Here is a 20,592-nt window from a genome sequence, read left to right as displayed (position 1 = left end):
CCATATTATTGATACCCCTTTCCAACATGAAAAAGTTAGAATGGGCATAACCCAAATACCCCTAAAGAGTGGGAGAAAGATCAGAGGGGAAGGAGGCGTTATAACAGAGAAGATAGGATTTAACAAATGAGTGTGACTGCTGAATCATTATATTGATATTTTGTTTAGTTTCCAGTGTCTTGGAGCAACTAGAAGGAAAAACCTAAATTATGGAACTGTAACCCACTTAAACTTTGAAATCTGTTCTGTAACTACTTGTTACAATATACTTTGAAATATATGGCTTTTTTGCATATATATTATATTACACAATAAAAAATGTTTTCAAAAATGAAATGAGTGGAATTTAAGGTTGAAGGGACAAAGATACAAGGTTATTATACAGTGCTAATAAAGCCAATTCTTTAGGAGATGTAAATGTAAACATAGCGATTGTGCAGCAGCTACATATTTCAAACTGTAAGAAATATAAGGAGATCTTGCTGAAAAGAAAATCCAATACAATTTTGGGTTAGTTTAGAAAATGGGTTCACCTGCTTTAACAGAAACAAAATTATAGTACTTTGGAATATGTATACAAACACACACACACACAAAAGTAAAATAAATAAAAAATGATATAGAAGTTTGATTTCTCTTATTCACGAAAGTTTGCCCTGGCCCGCGATCTGTCTCTCAAGGTGAACTAGAATTTCCGAGTTCTTCTATCTTGTGGCTTTTCCATTCTCTGGATTGACTTTTATGATTGTTATTTTTTTATTCAGCCCAGCCACATAGAATCTAATGTACATGATTTCACTCTATGCTAATATAATCCCTTCTTGTTCTCTCTTTTTCTCTCTCTCCTTCTTTCGCCACCCACTCTCTCACTTGTCATCGTTCTCTTTCTCTCCTTGCCATGGCCAACTTCACAATCATTCTCCAAGTCCTCTACCATCTCTCTCCCCATACGTCCTATCCATATCAGCCCCAGGCAGGTAGTGTCAATTTGTACATCTATTTTTTATTCCTATGAAAAAGAAAGAAATATATCCTATTTCATATTAAGGTGTGTTACTAAGTTTAAATGTGAATTCTTTAAATTACTGTATCAATTTAGGCTAAGAGGTCATGACGTCTGTTAAAAATGCATGTCACTTGAACATTCTTGCTTTTGGGGAAATCCTTGGAAGAACTGATCTGCCAGCGGATGTATCATTTAGCAGACTACATCTCTAACGCAGAGTCGGGCTGGCTTGTGTTTTTCATGCTGCCATTTTGCTGTGATAATAAGGATGTGTGTGAATCAGCCCTTGGCATTTTCCTTCAGGATAGTCCCATTTGCACTTTGCTTGGGAAGGAACTCTGCAAAATGTGGGGCATTTTGGATGACTTCTTGAGCTCATGCTCATCTTGGTTCATTTCTTTGATCATTCCAGCAGTTTCTGGGAAGGTGTGCACTTTCACGGACCCTAGAAAGTTCCAACACCTGCTGTCTCTGGTGTTCCTGGTCATACCTTGAAGACATTTGCCAATTATCATGCTAATGCCTAGAACACATTTTGAGTTTTTACCCCCTGAATTCATCACCTTAGCATCCAGAATTAAGACCTACCTTTGACACCAAAGTATAATCACGGAGACTATTTTTTTCAGTAAGTTGGAATTTCTTACCTGAAACAGCAACAAGTCTGAATGTCAGGGAATGTGTCTACACTGTGGTGATGCTCTAAAGGAGGAAGAGAGGTTTTATTTAGGGGTTTCAGGACACTGAGGAAAATGATTACTGAAGGTGGACCTGATTTTGGCAACAATTCTTTAATATGAAAAAAGTGAGATAAAATTTTTATTTTTGCTTTTGTATAACCACAAGATGGCACCAATTTCCTGTTTTTAAAACCTTGGCACATTACTGTGTTTTCATTTTTTTACATTTTTTTTCCCCTAAAGATTACAACCTTGTCTCAATTATGGACTCGTTGTCTATAAAAGTAGGGTCACTGCATTAAACAAGAATCCTTTGCTGGAATAAGATTTGTAATTTGCTTTGCTTGTACCAGAGCTTCAATGTGGAGTGAGTGACTCTAATGAGTTTTGCTTACAAACGCTCAGTGACAGATTAAGCTTTTAACTCAAAGGCCATTTTATAAGACTTCGCTCATACAAACTTAACAGATTTTATTTTTGTGAAAGGAAAAGAACTACATCTTTTCTACATTTTTCATATGCCTGCCAGTAAAGAAGCAATAGATACTTTAGAAATCTATGCATGCTTCAGGATCTTGCTATATGTCTTGTGTTTATTATGTGATTTGGAGTTTTAGAAAGCCAAAGACCAGACAGTCAGAGCAAATTGCATCTAATTACTCTTCTGCCAGTTTTCCTGATTATCCTGTAGAAGGAATCTGGGGTCTCAAAATGCCTACAAAAGAAAATTCGGCTAAACATATTAGCAATCACAGTTTCCGCGGTGTTAGCTTTAAAGGAACTTGAAATTGTGAAGTTTTTCTTTGCGGGTTTTAAAGCTCTGAGGCTCTAACCTCTGGTGAGTTGGGCCAGTGCCTAGAAATGATGAGACGACATCAGATTAAACATGCCTGTTACAATTTTTTTTTGTATTAGTTTAAAAGTGTTAGAGCAGCTGCTCCAAAGGAAAGATTTATGGCAAATAAGGAATTACTTCCTCATTTAAGTGAAAAAGCCCACAGGTAGCCTGGCTTCCAGTGTAATTGGATTCTGGACTCAAATAATGTCATTAGGTCTTAGTTTTCCCCTCCATTTCTCTTCTCTGCCTGCCACCCTGCTGACTTCATATGTAAGCTCTCCTTTGTGCCCCCTGGAACTTCTGGACTCTCTCTGCATGGTGGCAGGATGATGCAGCAGGCCTAGTGTCATATGCGCCCCACACTCAAGCCCCACATTGGGCCCCTTACTTCCCGGAGTGAGAACCATGAACCGGGCTCTGTGGCCAGGGGATGGTTGTGCTGAGAAACTCAGGCCTGAGTCGTGGCCCAGCCTTGGGGCAGGGATAGAGCCACCCTGAGCACGTGCACCTACATTCAGGCCAAAATAAGGGGCCATTAGGAGAAAAAGGGAAAAGAGTGGGTGCTGAGGCAGGATCCTACACCAGAAAAACATTTACAGTACTGAGCCTAAGAATAAGAGAATCCTGGCTTCAGAGGAAATCTCCATGCTTCTGAAAATGTCATTTTTGAATGCATATTCTAAAAGCTTTGGAAAATACCAAAGTGAAAAGATATGTGATGGGGGCATCTACTTGAATCTCTATTTAGGGCAAAAGTCGTATTAGGTAGGTCGAGTTTTCTTTGCTGCCCCCTTACATATATTTTCCTCACCTACTCGCATTGTGGAGATACCCGGTCTCCAGTACTTCTCTAGCACCCTGGATGTTCCAGAACTTTCTTATTCCTTGCCAACAAAACTCACCTTTCCTGAATCCTACTCTGTGTTTGCTATCATCAAACTGTTTGACATTACCTATCAGATTTTCGGTGTTTTAAATGAAAGAATGATCAATAGTATGTATTAATTCTACTCATGCACCAGTGGCCCACCATGCTGCGAATTCACTGGGTCCATAGGCTGTGTCTTACTCATCTCTGTGATCAACACTGACCTCTCAACAGATGTTGGTGAAATGAATGAATAGTTAGGGCTTCAAACTTGATGTAGCTGGTACCAGGAATCTGTGTGTTTCAGAGTTTGTAAACATTTGCCTAGTCTGACTGAGAAAGCCTGCCTTGCCTGCCTAGTTGTAGCTCTTTGATCCCATAGCAGATGGTGAGTGAAATAAGCACTGCCTCTCTATGGGAAAGATGCTACTGAGAGTACTGCGGAGGTGCTCATCAAATGGTCTCTTCTTATCTTTTACATTTTTCCATTTTTTAGAGCTGGTTGGGGACAACATTAGCTGTTCACTGTACTTTCAAAAATGATCTGCCACAGGGCACTACATGATCATCCCTGAGTCTTCCTTCCTTAGGGTTAGAGTTTACAGCTAACAGTTAGTGCCAGGTAGAGTGGGGATGGTGTAGGTACAATGGGATTAGCTGGGATGTGTGCTCTAGCAGTCATGCCTGCTAAGGAGGGGAGTGGGCTGCCCCAGGAAAGCATGACTGGTCCTAAGGTAAGTGTGGCCACTTTCATGACCAGGTCGATGGATTCATGTCCCCCAATGAAAGGCTCTTGCAATCTCCATCTCTGTTCCCATGGGCGTGTAGCCCTTTGTGAATAGGACCTTTTGAAGATGTTATTGTCCATGAAGGCATGGCCCACTGAGTGGGGTGGGGAGGTCTTAACCTATATTACTGGAGGCCTTAGAGAGGGAAAGCCCTGGGGAGAAGCTGGAAGCCAGTGGGAACCAGAGGAGCCAATACAGAAGAGAGAGACACGGTCTTGTGACAGGAGGCAGAGGCAAGCCAGGGAACCCCAAAGATTGTGGCAAGCCAGCTCCAGAATTCTATGGCCTTTGGGGACAAAGGGTAGCCTCGAATTTTTTTTTTTGTAGTTCATGAAGGAACTTTTTTGTATTTGTAGTGTTAATCAGTGGGACACATAGGTCTATACAACCCCTTTCAATCACATTCACCTTCAATAGGGTAATATTACTTATAGACCCACTAGTGAAATGCCTTCACTACTTATTCCCTTACACTGGAGTTCAACCTCATTAGCCAACCATTCACCCACCTCTAGCTTCTATGTATCTCTAAGTCCCCTATATCCTGTATTATAAGCCTAGAATTTTATCTTTACCATGGTCATAAAAGTGGAGTCATGTAGTATCTATCCTTTCGTATCTGGCTTATTTCACTCAGCGTTATGTCCTCAACGTTCATCCATCTTGTCATGTGCTTCAGGACGTTGTTTCATCTTACTGCTGCAAATATTCCTTCGTATGTACATACCACATTTTGATAATCCACTCACTGTTGATGGGCACTGCAGTGGTAGGATGGGGAGGCTGTGTGGATGCATGGGGGCTGGGGTTCAGGTAGGATGTGGGTCAGTGCGTAGTGTTCAGATTATCGGACATGGGTGGGAGTAGGGGTGTTGGGTGGGTGTGAGTGTGTAGGTGTGGAGGGGGTTGGAGCAGGTGTGTATGTGTGTACAGGGTAGGGGCTATGCAGCAGAAATTCACGTATGCAGGAGGGGAGGTGGGTCTTGGGAGGGGCAGGGCGAGACTGTGTTTGTGTAGGATATGTGGGTTGAGCTGGGACAGAAGTGCATGTGCTTGGGGTGGGAGTGTGGGGTGGGTATGCACAGCAGATGGGGGAGGGGAGAGGCAGGGCAGGGAGTGGCTGGAAGGGGGGTGGGTGTGTTCAGGGGTGTTGGATGTGGGGCGAGTCATGGGTCAGGGGACTGCACCAGTGAGGGTAGCACATTCAAGGAACATGGTTTGGCTTAATGCCTAGTCCCCTTCTCCCTGTCTGTGCTCCTGAGGACTCTGGGTTTCCATTTGGAAAGGGGCGCATTAGGCTGTTTGCACTAGCTGGGCGCTCTCCAGTTCTCTGCATCTCAGTTCTTTAGCTTTTGCAACCGGGACCTCCCTATGTGGTGTAGAAGACCCTCCCAGGTCACTTACACCCTGGGGTCATCATCTCAGTGGCCTTCCCGTCCCTTCTCTAGCTGTTCCCTGGAGCAGAGGCGAACCTGACCATATTCTGTCATCTTCCTGGAACTCCAATAGCCTGATTTTATGCTTCCAGCTTTCCAATAAATTGGAAACTGTGAGCCAATAAATTCCTGTAGTTAAGCTAGCCCATTGTGTGGTATTTGTCATAGCAGCCGGGCACACTAAGACAGTGTCTGAACATGACTGACTGAGAATAAAACGGTATCAGATATTATATATCAATTATCAAAAAACTTTAGAGAAGAGATATGTGGCCTAAATGTGTACAAGAGCCATAATCACTCCTATATTATACTCTCTTCAACATGGAAATGTTTGGGACCACTTGAGCGTGTGCATAAAGAATACACTGTGGGTGGTGGATGCCGAGGCGGCCTGGCTCCTGTGTTTCCCTGTGGTGCACGTGCTTGTGGTGGGCCAATGGCAGCTGCTGGTGCCAAGACTGCCCTGAGTGGCCCCAGCACCAGGCCATGCAGTGATAGCCCCATGAACTGGGCTCCTCCAGATCTCGACAGATCTGATGGCCAAAAGAAAGGAAGAAATTTTCTTGTCTTCTGAGAATGTCAAAAGACCAAGACAGGAAGAGATGGAAAATTTTGATAAAGATGATGATGAAGATGAATGAACAGTTTCTTTCACTAATGGTGCCTCTACTTTGACTCCATCAGAAGTTGGAATAATAGTGAGTATTCAGCTAAGAAACTTTATATGTCATTCGGTGCTGGGGCCCTTTAAATGTGGTTCAATGTCACCTTTGTTGTTGGAAACAACGGAATTCAGCAGAGAGCTCAGTAACTTTAAGAAACCGAGGAGATGATACATGTAGACATACGTGTGGTGACTATTATTGCACAGCAGCACATCAGCATAGGTGGAAGTTGATCTTACACACAAAAAAGGGAAGCAGGGCTGATTGCAATTGTTGATCATTTGAACATACGGGAAGTTAATCCTGCTGCTGTTCTAACACAAGAAATAAACAAGCAGTTTTTTCAGTCTGAAAATGAGGATGACTGTTGTAGTTTGCTAGCTGCCAGAATGCAATGTACCAGAAACAGTATGACTTTTAAAAAGGGGGACTTATTAAGTTGCAAATTTACAGCTCTAAGCCTGTGAAAATGCCCAAGTTAAAGCAAGGCTATAGAAATGTCCAATCTAGACACTTTTATAAATTTTATATTTGCAAATAAAAAAAAATGTCCAATCTAAGGCATCCAGGAAAAGACCTTGCTTCAAGAAGGCCAATGAAGTTCAGGGTTTCTCTCTCAACTGGGAAGGCACATGGTGAACATAGTGACGTCTGCTAGCTTTCTCTCCAGGCTTCTCGTTTCATGAAGCTCCCCTGGGGGCATATGCCTTCTTCATCTCCAAAGTCTCTAGCTGCATGGGCCCTGCTAGTTCTTGAGGCTTTCTAGTTGTTATGAAGCTTTCTCCAAAATGCCTCCTCTTTTAAAGGATTCCAGTAAACTAATCTAGACTCACCTGGAATGGGTGGAATCCCATCTCCCTCTAATTGAAGGTTAATACCCACAACTGGGGGAGTCAAAACCCTGTGGAGATAATCCAGTCAAGTTTCCAGCCAGCAGTGATGGGTAGGGATTAAAAGAAATTGTTGCTCCCACAAGATTGGATCAGGATTAAAGCACATTTTTTCTAAAGGGCACATAATCCTTTCACACCAGCCCAGTAACAAATATTAATTATTTATGAAAGTAACCGAACTTGAACAAATAAAGGAAGATTATTCATACATAACGGAAACAAAAGAAAGGACAAAGGAGCAGATAAATCAAGGAGAAGAGCAATTTACTAAACTAAAGCATCAGGTTTTGGAGAAAGAGGAAAGTTTTCAAAGTATTGCTGGTTTCACTACCACGAAAACTAATTTAGAATACTTGAAACATGAAATGGTTTGGGCAGTGGTCAATGAAATTGAAAAACAGTTGAATGTTATCAGAGATAATATCAAAATTGGAGAAGATAGTACTGCTAAACTTGACAGGAAAATGGAAGAGCAGCAGGTCAGGCTTAAAGCACAAAACAAACACAAGGATATTCAAGCTAAACTAGAAAAAATTAGCCAAGAGACAAATGCACGAGCACCAGAATGTACGGTATTGACAGGAGATGTTGCTGTTAAGAAAAGGGCCTATAATGAAGCTGAAGATTTATATAACCATTCACTAAATGAATATAAAGCATTAAAGAAAAATGACAAATGGCTTTGTAAAAGAACTGAAGAACTGAAAAAAAGTACTGATGAATCTTTGGAACCTGAGTGTTTGAAAAGGCAAAAAAAAAGAAACAACAACAAAATGTTAAAAAATTAAAATTAAAACCCTAAAGTATCAAGAAAGTTCAGTTAACATGAGATCGAAGTTTCAACAAGCCATAGAAAGGACAAAGGAGAACATAACAGAATTAAAAGGAAAGAATTAGATGTGAAGCCCACGCTGGATTATAATCAGAGGCAACTGAAAGGGTTGAATGGTAGTAAAACTGATGGACTGAAAAGATTTGGCCCTCATCTTCCAGCTCTTATTGAAGCAATAGATGATGCTTATAGAGGCGGACATCTTACCTACAAACCTGTAGGCCCCTTAGGAGCTTGCATTCATCTTTGGGACCCCAAGCTTGCTGTGGCTAGTGAATCTTGCTTAACAGGACTTCTGCAAGCCTATCGTTGCTATAATCAGGCTGATGAAAGAGTACTTCAGGCACTGATGAAAACGTTTTATTCGCCAGGGACTGCCCAGCCACAGAGAAAGAATTCTGAGTTTTGGAGTGAGATGTATGATGTAAGACAAAGGGCTGCTTATCATCCAGAGTTTCTAACAATTCTGATGGCTTTGGAAATAGATAATGCTGTTAAGTTGCCAACAGCCTAATTAACAGGAAAGAAATAGAGACAGTGCTGTCAATCAAAAATAATTCTGTACCAGCAATACCATTGCTGGGTATCTACTCAAAGGACTTAAGGGCAAAGACACAAACGGACATTTGCACACCAATGTTTATAGCAGCGTTATTTACAATTGCAAAGAGATGGAAACAGCCAAAATGTCCATCAACAGACGAGTGGCTAAACAAACTGTGGTATATGCATACAATGGAATATTATGCAGCTTTAAGACAGGATAAACTTATGAAGCATGTAATAACATGGATGGACCTAGAGAACATTATGCTGAGTGAGTCTAGCCAAAAACTAAAGGAAAAATACTGTATGGTCCCACTGATGTGAACCGACATTCGAGAATAAACTTGGAATATGTCATTGGTAAAATAATAATAATAATAATAATAATAATAATTCTGTAGCTAGTGCAGTCACACAGTCCTGAAAGCCACCCAGGAACTGTAGAGTAGTTTTTACTGCTGATGGTGATCAAATTTTTGCAGGATGTCATTATTCATCTGAAAATACAAGACCTAAATTCCTAAGCAGAGGTGTAGATTCTGAAATAAGCCACTTGGAGAATGAGGTTGAAAATAAGAAGGCCCAGATATTAAGTCTTCAACAACATTTGTCTGCCCTTGAAAAGGATTTTCAACACCATGAAGAACTTCTTAAAAGGTGTCAACTACATTATGAAGAGTTACAGATGAAAATAAGAAAAAGTCTTTCTGAAATTTGGGGACTACGGAATAGAGAAGAACAGGCTGTAGATATTGTAACCCTGGAAGATGAAGCTCAAGAAAATAAAAACAAAATGAAACTGGTTGAGAAAAGTTTGGAGCAACAAAAAGAAAATATGGAGAATGTGCCGGTTTGAAAGCATACATGAACTCTAGAAAAGCCATGTTTTAATCCTAATCCCATTTTGTAGCCATTTCTTCTAATCCCTAGTCAATACTGCATGTTGGGAGCTTTATTAGATTCTCTCCATGGAGATGTGATTTACTCAAGAGTGGGTGTTAAACTGGATTCGGTGGAGACGTGTCTCCATTCATTCTAGGTGTGTCTTGATTGGTTTTACTGGAATCCTTTAAAAGAAGATGACTTTGGAAAAAGCTAGAGAACAATAAGAAAGAAAGCCACGAGATTTGGAGAGAGCAAAGAAGAACGACCGAGCCACGAGGAAGCCACAACAGAGAACGCCACAGAGCCACGAAGCAGAGCATCCGCCAGCCAGCAACTTCTGGAGATGAAGAAGGAAAATGCCTCCCAGGGAGCTGGAGAGGAAGCTAGCAAATGATGCCATGTTCTCCATCTGCCCTTCCAGCCGAGAGAGAAACCCTGACCATGTTCGCCATGTGCCTTTCCACTTGAGAGAGGAACACTAACTTCATTGGCCTTCTTGAACCAAGGTATCTTTCCCTGGATGCCTTACATTGAACGTTTCTATAGACTTGTTTTAATTGGGATATTTTCTTAGCCTTAGAACTGTAAACCTTGCAATTTATTGAATTCCCCTTTTTAAAAGCCATTCCGTTTCTGGTATGTTGCATCCCAGCAGCTAGCAAACTAGAACAGAGAATCTCAAAAGTTTGAAAATAGAAGCAGAAAACAAGTATGATGCTATTAAATTGATAATTAGTCAGCTATCAGAGCTAGCAGATCCACTTAAGGATGAATTAAACCTTGCTGGTTCTGTAGTGGATGACCAAAAACAAGGAAAGTGGCATTATGAAGACAGACAGAAAGAATTCTTGGATACTTTAAATAAAAAGAAAGGAGTACTGGATATGAAAGAGAAAGAACTAGAGGAGAAAATGTCACAACCAAGACAGATCTGCCTAGAGCAAACAGAAGTAGAAAAAATCTGCATCCATTCTAGACAAAGAAATTAATTGATTAAGACAAAAGATAGTGGCAGGACATGCTAGTCATGGAGACTGAGAGGAAATAATGAGGCAACACCAAGAAGCAAGAGAGACCTGCCTTGATCTGGATAACAAAGTAAGAACTAAAAAGGTTTTTTAAATTACTTGAAGGAATACTGACCCATAGATGCAAAGCACAGCAGGTTAGAAGATGTTTGGCCTTAAGATGCAAATTGTACCTTAAACAATCTGCTATCTCAGCAGGCCTATTGCAGAAAAATGAATTTTGACCACAAAAATGAAACTCTTACTGTATCAGGTCAGCCAGGAGAGGAAAATAAAGCTGCTTTCAATGACATGAGGACCTTACCTGGAGGTGAATGCTCCTTTTCCTGTGGTTTGCTTCATCCTTTCTCTGTGGCCCATTGCTGAATCCCCTTCCAGATGCCTGGATGAATCTGATGTCTACGTGGATATGGTAAACAGGAGAATTGCAATGGACAGGATCCTCAAGACGGCAGAGGCCCAGGGCTTTAGACAATTTATCTTGCTTATTCCTCAAAGTCTGAGCTCACTTCCTTCAAGTAAACTTAGTAAAAGTCTTCAAATGTCTGATCCTGAAAGAGGACAAACTACTTTGCTTTTCTGATCTGTGACTCAGGAGAAGAAACGATCGGAGTGGATTTTGTAACTTAATATGCTGTGTCCTTATATTGAAAGACTTATAAAGGGGAATAAAAATTCCAGACTATTGGGTGAAATAAAACGAAAATGAAGATATTTCTAAAATACAGATGAGCTCCTTTATGCTTATGACTATCATAAAATGTGTAAATAAGCCTAAAAAATGAACAATAACCAGCAATTTAAGATTATTGTTAATTTACTTTGAGAAAATCAACTGCACAGAACTGGTTTTAAATCTTAAGTTTTTTTTTAACCATCTACTTTTATAGATTATTTTTCAGAGGTAAAGTTTGTACATACGTACATGTACATGTCTGTTTAGGTTGGGTTCATTACTACCATATTTTGTAAGAATTAAAATAAAAATTTGAGCACTTGAAAAAAATAAAAAGAATGCACTGCAAAGGGATATGGTCCACTGTAAGGAAGCTTTCTTAGCTTCAAGGTTGGATTAGGATGTTCACATCTCAGTGACTGGGGGAGAGGAATGGAGGGGTGGAAGCGTCTGGGGTTGATAAGGATTTATGCAATCCCTAGAACTGGGTGGAAGCAAAGGACTTGAGATGCAAACAAACAGGCAAGGGGGCAGTCTAAATTCAGCTAGGCAGACAGAACTCAGTTGTGAAGCAGTCTTGGCCAGGAGCTCCTTGTCTAGAGTGAGACCTGATCAAGGATGTAAGTTGGCTGAGCCTGAAGGAGCAGGGTGAGAAGTGAGAGATATGGGTAGGTTCTCTCTGCAACAATATTTTGGAGTGAGGAGAGCACTCTGGGGGTGTTGAGAGAGAAGAAAGAAGAGACTAGGGGAGGAGAAGCATGCCTAAGAAGCAGAAGACAATTCCACCAACTTCTCAGCTTTGATCTGACTTTGAAACATTTTCTGGTATGTGGCCTTCAAAAGATGAGTGGAGGGAACCAATTGGGAAACCAGCTAACTCCCTGTCATAACTGCTGTTTAAGGCTGTTTTCTAGCTACCCCTGTGTGAAGGTCCTCTTCCCACCCTCTCTTTATCACCTGCTTTCCTCCTCTGCAATTGTCAGGTCTCTTTGGGTTGCAAATGAAGGAACGGGTGCTAACTAACTGAAGCAAAAAAGGAATTTATCAGCTCAGGAGATGTAAAGGTTCAGGGCTGGAATGACATCTCACAAAGGTGGATCGAGGCCTCCACTCTGGGCTCTGCTTTTCTCTGTGTTGTCTGTCCATGTGACGGTGAGATTGCCCCAGCAGCGGCAGGCCAAGGTAAAGTTTCTAGCCGTGGAGTTCAGCAGGAAGCCCCTTTCTCTTCCAGCATTCCTTCAAAGCACGCTGACTGATGGGTCTGGTTACATGCCCACTCCTAGGGTGGGGGTGGGGGCGAGGACCTTGATGACTGCCCCTTAAGAATCACCTGGACCACATGATGTGCCATTCTCAAAAGAAAGGCTTGTAGGTAGATTGAAAACGTCAACCCACTAACAAACAAAATATAATAAAAAACAAGAAAATGTTTAAAGATGTTTCCCTTCCTTCCTTCCATCCTTCCTTCCTTCTCTGTCTTTCCTTCCCTTCCTCCCTCTCTCTTTAAAAAAAAAAAAAAAAAAAAAAAGTCAACCCACGTCCATGATGTGGTTTGAATGGCCAAGAGAGGCCCCTGGCAGGAGGCTGGGGGGCCTCAGCAGCTGGAGGGTGAGTGGCTCAACCAGCTGGAGCACACCTGACTCAGGGAATGCTAGAAACCCACAAATGAGGTCCACAGGGAAAAGTCTCCCTGAACAGAGGGGACCACAGCCAGAGTCGCTGTGACCTTACCCCTCTCCCCTGAACCCCACCCTCCAACCAGCAGCAAACAGGAGGGAGGCCTGGGAGGGTCAAGTGGAGGGGGAGAGAACTTTTTACCCTGGTGCGCTCCCTGACTTCTGTGCTGGCCTTTCTTGTCACAGTCAACTTCGTTCCCCAGATGCTTCCCTAAAGGACAATTTTTAATTAAAAATGACTTGTTTGTCAAACTGGGTCTGTGGGCTCCAAGGCAGGTGATGTCGTATTATCTCAGAGGAGGGAGGTGCCTGCCTTGGAAGCCCCATGGCTTGAATGCTCCCTTGTTTCTTCAGTGTAATCAATTTTATCGAAAAACGATATCCGTTGACTTCCACATTTTAAAACACTTAAGGCGCCACATTTGTAGTTTAAAAGAAATCACCTTGGCTCCGGGACAGGAGAGCCTTCCCCTTCAGAATAAGCATCACATCCAGAGAAATATCACCGTTTTTGCCTTATGATTGTGAACAAGCACAGTACATCATTTGCGTTGGGTTTTGCTGTTTTTGTCATGTGTTGTACCAGCCCCAGTTTGAGTCGGTCTTGGATATTTAGGAGATAAGATTAGGGTCTCTGAAGCAGGAGCTAGAACCATTTCTCCTCTCACTGCTGTGCAATGTGACATTGGTCTGTGCAAGTCCATGGCTGGAGATGATCTAGAGAGGAAGCGACCAAAATGGAGAAATCCCATGTGCCCCCCTTGCATGGTGTTTTCTAGACTAGGGAGGGAGGTGTTGGCTGTGGGCTGTGACCTCAAAGTCGGCCCCCACCAAACTCAAATCCTCCCACATAGGCAATTATTTTTCAGATAGCTCGAAAAAGCAATTTGTAGCCATTTGGAGCTGACCTGCTTTGCAAACCCTCTGAAACTGTGCCTGACATCTACCAACCATAGATAAGATAAAATCCTGCAGTTATAAGGCCCCAAGCCACTTCAGCCCTTGGGGGTGGCTGAGCTGACCTTGTAACATTGCTGAGACCCTAAACTTGCCCTCGCTTCTCTCCCAGGAGTTTTCACTGGTCCTGCATCCCCTTCTGGGTCACTCAACAGCTTTGGGAAGGAAATTTCCCTTCACTCCACAATCTTTCAAAACAGCGTCCCCCCACCCCACCCCAAATAGCTTGTGTGTTACTGCCCTCTGGTGGTCAAATCTTTTCCTTACTCTGCTTTGGAATCCTTGAACCAACTACAATAGGTTGAGCACCTCTGTTCTTCTCAAACAGCACAGGTAGATGTAATTCACGGTACCCCCAAATTTCACTTGTAAGGCTATGTACCCAATTTGCCCTCACCATAGTTAAACCCAGAATAAATGTGGCAATGTAATATTCAGTACAGAGTATCCAAAATTGGTCTTGGATCTTACATATATCCCCTTTCATGCTGCCAACAGCCAGTGGTTTGAAGATTTTTCCTTTGATCAGTGGCAGATGACTTAGCCAAACTAAGGCAAATAACCATTTTTGACTGGTATCTTTCAAAACTCACCTTTTTCTCTCTAGCCAATGGCAGTGGATATAGAGGAAGGGGAAACACACACATGAGAATTAGAGCTTTACCCTAGAAAAACGATTAGCTGAGAAGTTTTTGCTGTCAAAATCTGCTATAAAAGTGACTTGATTGGGAGCAGACGTCATATAAAGGAAATATGAAGCTTTTTCTTAGGGAATGGACAAAGAGTGTTTCTCAAAATAACCTGAAGTTAACCTGAAACTATACTCATTTAACTGCATTTCAGCAAGAAAATAAATAAGGATTGTTGGACAAGGGTTTGTCTTGAAAACATTTGACCATGTGACGATGAAATGAACCATCAGTTGGGTGAAAAATCTGCAAATATTACTGAAAAGGGGCATCAACACTATAGATTTTACTTACTGGCAAAGGGATTTTGTGACACGAGCTGTTTTTTTGGCATGGGCAGGCACTGGGAATCAAACCCAGGTCTCTGGCATGGTAGGTGAGAATTCTGCCACTAAGCCACTGTTGCATCGCCCCACAATAGCTTTTATTCATCTTATTACTATCATTATTGGTAAAAGTCCTCAGTAGCATAATTCTTTTTAAACACCCTCCCCCCCAAAAACGCCATGAATTAAAAGTAAGCTACTGATTGTTTTTAAAGTTACCACATTTGTTTCAGAAATGTCATAACCTTCATTTTAAATAATGTTGATAATGTAGGAAATGAAATATATTCCTTGGTCAGCAATCTGAAAAATTCATAATGTCTTGTCCCCTCTTTGACTTTCAAACCCAGTGCTGGGCGTTTGCTTACATATAATTTCCATTAAAGTTGATGAAAGATACAGGCGCACTATTTTAGAGGGAACCTTGTTTGGTGAGCTGTTATTTGAATAACGTGGTAGAAGACTGCTTTAGAAACATATTCACTCTGAGAAGAAGACAGAGGTTAAGAAAGAAAAGCCTTCTATATTTTACATGGGGGTATAAGTACATGATTTCATTCATTGCCTGATACAGAGAGAAAAAAAAATCTATAGAAATCATCATGGGAGAAAGAACTCTTAGTAAAAAGAGCAAAATGGCAAGTAAAACCTTAAAGTATTGGGTGCCTGGTTCAGTGCTGCAGGCTCACAACTGTGAGTGTGAGAGTGTGTGTGTGCGTGTGTGATGGCTGCTGCCTCAATTGGTGACATCCAAAGAAGTATGCATACCTGCTTAAGAGAGTCAGGCTTAACAAGTTCAATCCCAAGTGCCTGATTCTTCAATAAACGGTTTTGAAAGCACCTCAACAGCTTCATCATGGCCTGCAGTTGATTCATGGCTCAAGATTTAGTTGGCTTTAGGTTCTTATTGACAAACTGTGTGTTTTTCCTATTAACATTTCTTTTATGATTTCCACAGCAGTTTAACACCTGGAATGTGGTTCTTCTTTTGGATGAAGAAGACCTATTTACTTCATTTGATTAATTTTTCCAAAGTCTTTTAAAATCATGAATTTGATTTTACTCATGACATTTAGAATAATTATCATTTGAATCATTCCACATGGGTTTACCCAACCTGAAGCCTTATGTATGTAAATTTTACTATATTGGACCAATAGGACGAAAGAAGAAAAAGGAATGTGATTTTTCTTTAGATGGTATCAGTTGAATCCTTTAAGAATGACTTTGGACACCTGGAATACCTATTTTTTTGAATACCTAATGACTTATTTTTCCTCAAAGCATACTCCCATGCATTTTTTTCTGCTATAGCTCTCTTTCTTGCTAGACATTAAATGTTGTATGTCCCAAAGTCACTCTACCTACATATGCTTTGTAGAGCAGATGGGTTCTGTACAGAGGGGGCGGATATTATATTGGAATTCAGGAAAACGTCCCTTTGGCTGGATTCAGTCATGTCACATGTGGAATTCCTTTATTTTTCTCTTTAGCCTACTTTCAAGAAGATAGAATTTCTCCATAAAACAAGTTTAATCACTCCTGGATATATCAGAGTCCCTTCCCCAGACCTTCTGAAGAGCTTGGCTGGAGTGGTCAGTGAGTGAAGGCTTTTGTTATGGCAAAATAATGAGGTGTGGGATTTTTTTCTTGTGCAACTCCCTAGATTATCAATTCTTTTTATTGTTTCCTACTTGCTAAAAACTATAATCCTTACAGCAAATTCTTCAATTTAATAAATTCTGTTTAAATAATTGTGCATGCTTTATAATTCCAAATCAATTTCCTTGCTCATACCCAGAAATTGATGCTTACCCCAAGCCATTTCAGAAAAGAGAAATGAAACAATAATCATGATTGGTAATATGCAGGAACCCTGCACTGCCATTGCCCTAATTTACTTTCCAAGTTAATACATGTGTGATGGTTCAGTGCTGTTGTCAACCTGGCCAGGTGATATACTCAGTGGTCTGGTCAGGCAAGCACCGGCCTGGCCATTGCTGCCAGGATATTTCCTGGCTGGTTGATAAACCTGAAGGCTGGTGTATTAAATCATCAGTCAAGTTGATTGCAGCTGTGGCTGATTACATCTGCAGTCGACGAAAGCAGAGCCCACCAATGAAATAATCCAATCAGTAGAAGGCTTTTAAGGGAGAAGGGATGTTCTTTTACTGCTTCTTCAGTCATGGAGCCTCTCCTGTGTGTTTCTTCCAGACCCTTCATCAGAGCTGTCAGCTTCACAGCCTACCCTGTGGGTTTTGGTCTCTTCCATTCCTATGGTTGTGTGAGATACCTATATAAATCTCATATTTACAAATCTCTCCTTTTGATTGTTTCTCTAGAGAACCCTAACACAGCATGTTAATATAAGAAGAAGCTTTCCTTTCTCTGCAGTTGGGTGATAGACATAGGGATAATTTTCTGCCTTTCCCATCCACGTGTGTGCACGCACAGAGCCCTATTTATTGACAAGGACTCACAAAACCTTTTGAGGTTTCATGTTAGTTGCTGTTAGGTTTGTCCATGCTTGTTATCACTTCCTAACATGTTATATATTTACTTACTTATCTTGGTGTTTTCTCTCTCAGTCACTAGGATTGAAGTTGCATGGAGGCAGGGACTCCTGTTAATTTTGTTCATTGTTTATGACCAATGCTTGAGAATGCCTGCCACAATGCAATGGCTCACAAAATACTTGTGAAATAAATCAATGAACTGCATACTTATCATGCTAGGCACATGTGGAAGTTAGGTTCAACTTGGCCCGGGGATGTTGCCCCATTGTTCTGTTGCTGTGGACTTAAAAATCATCAGCATGTGAAATGCATCTACGGCTATTACATTTGCCGGCGGTTAAGGGGAAAGATTTCCTCAATGAGTGAGGTTCAATTTAATTAGCTTGGAGGCTTAAAAGAGAGAGGTTAGAAGAGAGCTCAGGAGCTCAGCATACCTCATCTCAGCACTTGCAGCTCTGCCCAAATGTTTGGGGATGCAGAAAGAAATCGCCCTGGGGAAAGCCATTGGAGCCCAAGAGCCAGAAGAGAAGAGGGTAGACATTGCCCTGTGCCTTCTCATGTGACAGAGAACCTCAGGTGACAGCTAGCTGCCTCCCCTCTGAGAAACTATTAATTTTTAATTAAATAAATCCCCTTATTAAAAGCCAATCCATCTCTGGTGTGTTGCATTTGGGCAGCTTTAGCAAACAAAAACAGCATGTAACTCTTGAAAGAGTCCATGGATACTGCTGTTGAGGAGGAGAAAGCGTTGTCAAGCTCCCGTGTCTACCCTTCCTCTTCCTGGGTAGGGTATGGCTAGAGGGTGCTCTCCTGATCACGTCCGCAATGGCTAACATGGAGTGTGGTTTGGAAGGCTCCCCCTGAATGGCCTGTCTCCTTGCCTGAGGGAGATGTGGGCAGTGGTTGGTTGTGGGCCCCTTCCACACACAGTGGAAGGGACAGGACCTGAAGCGATTTCCCATCTGTTCTAGGCCAGGTCTCTTTTGAGAATATTTTGCACTTTAGATATTTAAAAAACTTTTTCTTTTCAAGGAAAAGAATATATTCTTTTTCACTAACCTAGATAAAAAAGAAAATGAATTCTTTTCCTCTCTATTGATATGAGAAAATAAAAAGTAAATTTATTTCAAATCTATAATTTCCAGGAATATCAGCTCATCTTTGCACAGCATTAGATAATAAGGATTTTAATTTTTATTGATGTAATATATAAGCAATAACAGATATCAAGTATGAACTGAGCATTATATCATTATGGTAACTGTAAGTACTTGTGTGTTCAATTATAAGTATAGCTATGTTATCATTTGAATCTTATATGGCCGATACATCCTTTTTCTTTAAAAAGTGTGAATGTTAGACTTTGACAAATACTAACCAACAAATTTATAGTTAAATTGCTCATCCACTTCCAGGATCTTTCTCCTTAAAGAAATAGAGAAAACATGTGTGTTTGTGGGGGTGGGAGGAGAAGGTGGCTATGGGGATGTAAAGTTACTTTATCTTGACTTGCAGCAGTAAAGGATATTTTCTATTGGTGATTTGCTCTTTGCAATTTGGGGGTGAAAATATTACTTGGAAGACAATTTCTGGACTTTTTGGACATTTGGTATAGTATATATTACTCTTATGCAGTTTTCTTGAAAGGCTATTTACTTCCATAAAGCAAAGCCTTTTTAAAAAATGTAAGGATCTGTCAGAGGAATCTGAGACCATCTGTAGTATCCTATGTCTATTAATATGTTAAGAGAAAATGAAGTCTCTAAATATATTGAAATCCTGTATACTTCATTTGCTTGAGAATATACTTCAAGTGAATGAACTGGAGAAAACCTAATTGTAACTTAGACAAAAAAATGAATAATATAAACAGAAAATATCGGGGTGGGGGCGGGAATTTCTGTTTCCAGCCATGATGAAATAAAATAGTAAGTGGGAGAGAGCCTGTCTTCTTATTGTAAACACCTGGAGAAAATATGTTAGATAACTGTTTCCAGAAACTAGATGGCAGACAGTGAAGAACTGTGATCCACGAAAGAAAGGAAACAAATGAGGTGAGCCCTAAAATTGTCCTGTGCTTCTACAAACAGATGTTTTTTGCATGGCAGGACAGGAAGATGGACCCAGGCAAATCATGACATTCTCTCTAAGTTGAGGAGGAGACAGATCCGAGTTTGGAGGGGCTAGAGTGGCTGGAATACGCGAGGCAGAGTGCAAGAGAGGAGGGAGCTATGGAGATAGAGAATTCCAGAAATCTGCATGGGATCCTCCTCAGTTTGTCTCTAAATACCTAATCACACATGTGTAGGATGAACCTCATAGAGTCAGGCAAAGCCTGACCAAAGACTCTCTTACTAAATACTTAAGCACACATACATAGAATGAAATTTCATGATGCCACATAAAGCATGATCAGAGAGACAAAAGCTCAACAAAAATTTTCAAAGCTGAGATGTTTGAGTTTTGATCAACCAAAATGCAGAAAACTCACTAAACACCTGGGACAGTCAGTAGAAACCCTGAGAGTTATGCCTAATGGTAAGGCAAAACTAGCCTTGGAGAAATAGAGAATCTGAATATTACTATAAATGAGCTAGACTTAACAGACATTTATAGGACATTACATCCCACAACAGCAGGATACACCTTTTTCTCAAGTGCTCATGGATCATTCTCAAAGATAGACCATATGCTGGGTCACAAAGCAAGTCTTAACAAATTTAAAAAGATTGAAATCATACACAACACTTTCTCGGATCATAAAGGAATGAAGTTGGAAATCAACAATAGGTGGAGTGCCAGAAAATTCACAAATACGTGGAGGCTCAACAACACACTCTTAAACAACAAGTGGGTCAAAGAAGAAATTGCAAGAGAAATTAGTAAATACCTCGAGGTGAATGAAAATGAAAACACAACATATCAAAACTTATGGGACGCAGCAAAGGCAGTGCTAAGAGGGAAATTTATTGCCCTAAATGCGTATATCAGAAAAGAAGAAAAGGCAAAAATTAGGGAATTAACTGTCCACTTGGAAGAACTGGAGAAAGAACAGCAAACTAATCCCAAAGCAAGCAAAAGGAAAGAAATAACAAAGATTAGAGCAGAAATAAATGAAATTGAAAACATGAAAACAATAGAGAAAATCAATAAGACCAGAAGTTGGTTCTATGAGAAAATCAATAAGATTGATGGGCCCCTAGCAAGACTGACAAAAAGAAGAAGAGAGAGGATGCAAATAAATAAGATCAGAAATGGAAGAGGAGACATAACTACTGACCTCA

General features: G+C 40.9%; 1 protein-coding gene and 1 pseudogene across 1 annotated transcript in view; both read left to right on the top strand.

The window, feature by feature from the left end:
• Positions 1-20,592, top strand: part of ANKRD26 (ankyrin repeat domain containing 26) — a 1,272,391-nt gene that overhangs the window by 206,935 nt on the left and 1,044,864 nt on the right. The window lies entirely within an intron of this gene.
• On the top strand, positions 6,156-9,411 carry LOC143679907 (structural maintenance of chromosomes protein 6 pseudogene; annotated as a pseudogene).

This window comes from Tamandua tetradactyla, chromosome 1 (genome assembly GCF_023851605.1).
Source record: "Tamandua tetradactyla isolate mTamTet1 chromosome 1, mTamTet1.pri, whole genome shotgun sequence".
Taxonomy (NCBI): Eukaryota; Metazoa; Chordata; class Mammalia; order Pilosa; family Myrmecophagidae; genus Tamandua; species Tamandua tetradactyla.
Note: the sequence above shows the minus strand (reverse complement) of the source record. Positions and strands in the feature narration are given on the sequence as shown.